Consider the following 6,000-nt stretch of genomic DNA (forward strand, 5'->3'; position numbering starts at 1 on the left):
CGCATGTTCTATGGACTGAACCAGCCAGGCATCACCCAGTCTACCAATTTAAATATTAATCTCACCCAAGAACACTCTTCCCAGAAACACCCAGAATAATGTTTGACTAAATATCGGAGCACCCCATGTCCCAGGCTAGCTACACAAAATTAACCAACACACTGAGCAAATTAATTCCTCTTGTGGTTTAAGCCAGTTTGATTTGGGTTTTCTTTCACCCGCAACCAAACAAGACTAAAATTGATACAGGGAAACTACTGTGTGCCAGACTGTGTCAGGTGCACGAGAACAGTGACTAAGACAGATCTTCCAGTCTAGCAACATGTGTAGGGAGAGCATTGCTTTTTCTGTTTTTTATTTGTTTGTTTGTTTGTTTTAGTTTCCCTGAGTAATCTCTACGCCAAGGTGGGCCTCAAGCTCGCAACCCTGAGAGCAAGAGTTGCACCTTCCACTGACTGACCCAGCGAGGGGTCCCAAGACCACTGCTTTTTTTTTTCCCCAGAAATGGTATTAAAGCATAACATTCAGATGATCGCAAGCTGGTTGACATCTTGACTGCAAATATCATGAGAGACCCCAAACCAGAACCACTCTGATAAGCTGCTTCTAAGTCCTTGACCCGCAGACATCTGTGTGAGGTAATGATCATTTTTGTTTTGTTGTTGTTGTTGTTTAGAGATTTTACTTATTTATTTGATAGAGCAAGCGACAGAGCATAAACGGGGGGAGCGAAAGTGGGAGAGGGAGAAGCAGGCTCTCAGCTGAGCAGGGAGCCTGATGCAGGCTCGATCCCAGGACCCTGGGATCACCACCCAAGCCAAAGGCAGACGCTTAACCGAATGAGCCACCCAGGCACTCCTATTTTTTGCTGTTTGATGCCATTAAGATTACACGTAGTTTTTTACACAGGAATAGGTATGTAATACACCCCTTCCCCAGGCGTATGCACTAACCTGACTTCTACCATCATCATAGGTTAGCTTTGCCTCTTCTTGAAATTGATATAAAGGAATTCATACAGTATGCTCTCTTTTGTTCTTGGCTTCTTTTACTCACCATCATCTCTGAGGTTCATCACATGCTTACGTCTAGCAATAATCTGTTCTTTGTTATTGTCCTATAAATACACCAAAATGTATCCTTTCTACTGGTGGTGGACATTTGATTTTTTCCCCATCTTGACTGTATAAAGAAAGCTAATATGAACATTCATATAAGCCCTTTGGTTGGATACATACATATTTGTTTTTCTTGGAAGTCATTTTTAAAATGTAATATTTCTTGCTTCTAACATTCCCATACTACTGCCTACTCTGATATTTTGTTTATTAGCTTGTCCCACTGTTCTTTTGAAAATGAAAACTCAATCTCCTCTTTTAAACATCTCCAAACAACCTTTCATTTGTAAATCTTAACTACTTATAATGGCACAGGAATACTCAGAGGACACTGTTTTCTTAGCTGTGTGGAGAATGAGTTCTATCTCCCTCATTCCCATGGGTTTTTGTAATCCATCAAATGGAAATTTCATTCCTGGATTTTTATGTATAGAGAACTACTTGCAGCAGTGTTTTTGCAGATCCCAGAATTATGCTAGTGAGTGAAACTAGTACATACCAAAATTGATGAATGGCTCATTTTGCGTAGGCCAGCAGTTCTCAAATGTTTTGGTCTCAGAACGTCTATACACTTCTAGAAATTATTGAGGACCCCAAAGATCTTTTGCTTATGTGATTATATTTATCAATATTTACTGTTTTAAAGTAACTGATAAAACTTTTACATATTTATTAATTCATTTTTAAAATAATGATAAACCCATCATGTGCTAACATAAATAACCTATTTTTAAGAAAAATAATGTGGACCCCATGTAAGTGTCTCCGAGACTCAAAGCAGTCCCTGGACTGCACTTTGAGAACCACTGGTCTGTGCAATGAGTTCTTTGCCCCTATCATATCATTTTGTAGCAATCATCTTTTATTTTGACTTTCTAGCATCACATCTATCTTTATTTGGTGACAAAACCCTTCTTTCCTTTTTTTTTTTTTTGAGGTTTTTTTTTATTATGTTCAGTTAGCTAGCATATAGTACATCATAAGTTTTTGTTGTAGTGTTCAACCATTCATTAGTTGCGTATAACATCCAGCGCTCATCCCAAAAATTGTCCTCCTTAATACCCATCACCCGGTTACCCCATCACCCCAGCCCCTTCCCTTCTGTAACCCTGTTTGTTTCCCAGAGTCCAGAGTCTCTCATGGTTTGTCTCCCTCTGATTTCTTGCCATTCAGTTTTCCTTCCCTTCCCCTGTGGTCCTCCACTCTATTCCTTATGTTCCACATACGAAAACCCTTCTTTCCTAAAGAGAACCTATTCGAGGTGGTTCAGATGAAGCTGACCACACCCCTTTTCTCACTCAGTGATAAGCATGATTGGCTAGAGGTTCTTGGGAACTCTCATGCTGAGTTATTAGAAAATCATTTCTCTCTCAATCTCTGTCCCTCTCTCTTTTTCTCTCTCTTTCCTTCTCTCTGTCTTCCCTTTCTACCCCCAGGTTGCAAATCATGGCCTAATAACAGCTTTCTTCCTCATTAAGTGGAGAGAGCCTTCTAAGAGATGGACCCAATCCCTGATGACATCGTTTGAACTATTGGAGCTAGTCAGGACTGAAAAATCTCTCCTCCCTTTTCTCAGTTGTGTTACTAGTTTGCTTAAGTTAGGTCTTAGTCACTGGCAAGTGAAGAAACACTGGTTGATACACATTGATAACATTTGTACATCAATTATAACCTTCAGTATTTAAATGTAACATGAAAATTTCAGGATAGCGGTAGGACAACAGGCAAACATTTAGGGGCATGAAGTCTTCCAGTCATTTAGGTCAGTGGTTCTAAAATTTGGGTGTACCTCAGCAACAACTAGAGGAGCTTTTTCAAAATACAAACTTTTTAAAAAAGATTTTATTTATTTATTTGACATAGAGCAAGAACACAAGCAGGGAGAGGAGCAGGCAGAGGGAGTGGGAGAAGCAGGCTCTCCACCAAGTGGAGAGCCCAACATGGGGCTCAATCCCAGGACCCTAGGATCATGTCCTGAGCGAAGGCAGACACTCAACCGACTGAGCCACCCAGGCACCCCAAAAATACAAACTTTTAAAGCCCTCCCAAAATACTCTGACTCAGTTGGTCTGTGGTGCAGCTAAAGAATACGTATTATTAGTAAGGTCCCTTGGTGATTCTGACAAAATCAGTCCAAGATCTAGCATTTGATAAACACTAATCTAGGAAGCTATCCATTCCACCTATAAGAACAATATTTGCTACAGTGTGGATTTCTACGCTTCTATAAAGAAAACTTCCTTGGCTGGTACAAGAAAACCATGATTTCCAGAAATTCACTTAAGAGAAATCCTGAAATTTATAAATTTAGTAAAATGTTCACACGAGGCATAGCACCCATGTACTTCCCATTCCGTTTCAGCCAAGATCATATAGAAGTTCCTTATAGATTTTGGATACTAAGCCTTTGTCTGATACAACATTTGCAAAAATCTCCCATCCGTATGTTGTCTTTTGGTTTTGTCAACTGTTTCCTCTGCTGTGCAAAAGCTTTTTATCTTGATGAAGTCCCAATAGTTCATTTTTGCCTTTGTTTCCCTTGCCTTGGGGATGTGTCTAGCCAGAAGTTGCTGTGGCTGAGATCAAAGAGGTTGCTGCCTGTGTTCTTGTCTAGGATTTTGACAGATTGCTGTCTCACATTTAGGTCTGTCATCCAATTCAAGTTTGTTTTGTGTGTGGTGTAATAAAATGGTCCAGTTTCATTCTTCTGCATTGGCTGTCCAATTTTCCCAACACCATTTGTTGAAGACACTGTCTCTTTTTCATTGGATATTCTTTCCTGCTTTGTCGAAGATTAGTTGACCATAGAGTTGAGGGTCCATTTCTGGGTTCTCTATTCTGTTCCATTGATTTATGTGTCTGTTTTTGTGCCAGTACCATACTGTCTTGATGATTACAGCTTTGTAATATAGCTATAAAGAACTTATCAAACTCAACACCCAAATAACAAATAATCCAGTCAAGAAGTGGGCAGAAGACATAAACAGACATTTCTCCAAAGAAGACATCCAAATGGTCAATAGACACTTGAAAAAAAGTGCTCAACATCCCTCAGCATCAGGGAAATACAAATCAAAACCACAATGAGAGACCATCTCATACCAGTCAGAATGGCTAAAATTAACAAGTCAGGAATCAACAAATGTTGGCAAGGATGCAGAGAAAGGGGAACCCTCTTACACTGCTGGTACAGCCACTTTGGAAAATGGTTCCTCAAAAAGTTGAAAATAGAGCTACCCTATGACCCAGCAATTGCACTACTAGGTATATACCCCCAAAGATACAAATGTAGTGATCTGAAGAGGTACCTGCACTCCAATATTTATGGCAGCAATATCCACAATAGCCAAACTATGGAAAGAGTCCAGATGTCCATCAGCAGATGAATGGGTAAAGAGGATGTGTTATATATATACAATGGAATACTACTCAGCCATCAAAAATGAAATCTTGCCATTTGCATAGATGTGGATGGAACTAGAGGGTATTATGCTAAGTGAAATAAGTCAATCAAAGAAAGACAATTATATGATTTCATTAATAAGTGCAATTTAAGGGGCACCTGGGTTGCCCAGTTGTTAAGCGCCTGCCCTTGGCTTGGGGCGTGATCCCGGTGCTCTGGGATCGAGCCCCACATCAGGCTCCTCTGCTCGGAGTCTGCTTCTTCCTCTCCCACTCCCCCTGCTTGTGTTCCGTCTCTCGCTGGCTGTCTCTCTCTGTCAAATAAATAAATAAAATCTTTTAAAAAAAATAAGTGCAATTTAAGAAACAAAACAGAAGAGCATGGAGGAAGGGAAGGAAAAATTAAAAAAGACATAATCAGAGAGAAAGACAAACAATAAGAGACTTTTTTAAAAGATTTTATTTATTTATTTGAGAGAGAGCGAGCAGAGAGAGAGAGAGAGAGAGAGAGCACAAGCGGGGGGAGGGGCAGAGGGAGAGGGAGAAACAGACTCTCCACTGAGCAAGGAGCCCAAAGTGGGGCTCAATCCCAGCACCCTGAGATCATGACCCGAACCAAAGGCAGATGCTTAGCTGACAGAACCACCCAGGGGCCCCAAACTTTAAGAGACTCTTAACCATAGGAAATAAACTGAGGGTTGCTGGAGGGGAGAGGAATGGGAGGATGGGGTAACAGGGTAAAGGGCATTAAGGAGGGCATGTGATATAATGGGCACCAGGTGTTATATACAACTGATGAATCGCTGACTTCTACCTCTGAAACTAACAACACACTATATGTTAATTAATTGAATTTAATTTTCTTAAAAAATAAGTTTCTTCCTTTCTTCAAATTTCTATCTTGTCCACACCTTTGCTAATGAAATTGTTAACTGTATGTGTTAACATGCATATATAACATATAACTCTGCACAGTATCAGGCAACTCAGCCTTTTGCCAACCAATAACAGACATCATTCATACATGCCAAAAACAACTACTAAGGACAGCAACTTGAACACCATTAGGTTGGGCACCAAAGCAAAATTTAGGCACAAGTTTCTAATAATTGACCATTATCAGACTTGAGCTGATCTAAAGTGCAGGGTAAATTCTGAGAGAAAATCTTCAAATCCTCATTCTCAGAAATATTTCGAAACCGTATTTGCAAATAAGAATTCTGTATATGATAATTATAGAAGTTTTGTTTTGTGTTCCTTCAATAAAATGTATTGTGTTTTTCAGAGATGAATTATCTTATTAAATTTATTTGTAGGTATTCATAGTTTGTTGATAACTGGAATGGCTTTTTAAATTATCCTTTCTAGGAAATTATTTATAATTTAAAGAAAGGTTATTTTTAAATTTGCCATAAGATAAATTCTCTTAGTTATAAATAAGTTTTATTTTTGGTAGTCTCTTGGGTTTTCTTATTATGTC

The sequence above is a fragment of the Ursus maritimus genome, unplaced genomic scaffold (assembly GCF_017311325.1).
Source record: "Ursus maritimus isolate PB19 unplaced genomic scaffold, ASM1731132v1 scaffold_7, whole genome shotgun sequence".
Lineage (NCBI taxonomy): Eukaryota > Metazoa > Chordata > Mammalia > Carnivora > Ursidae > Ursus > Ursus maritimus.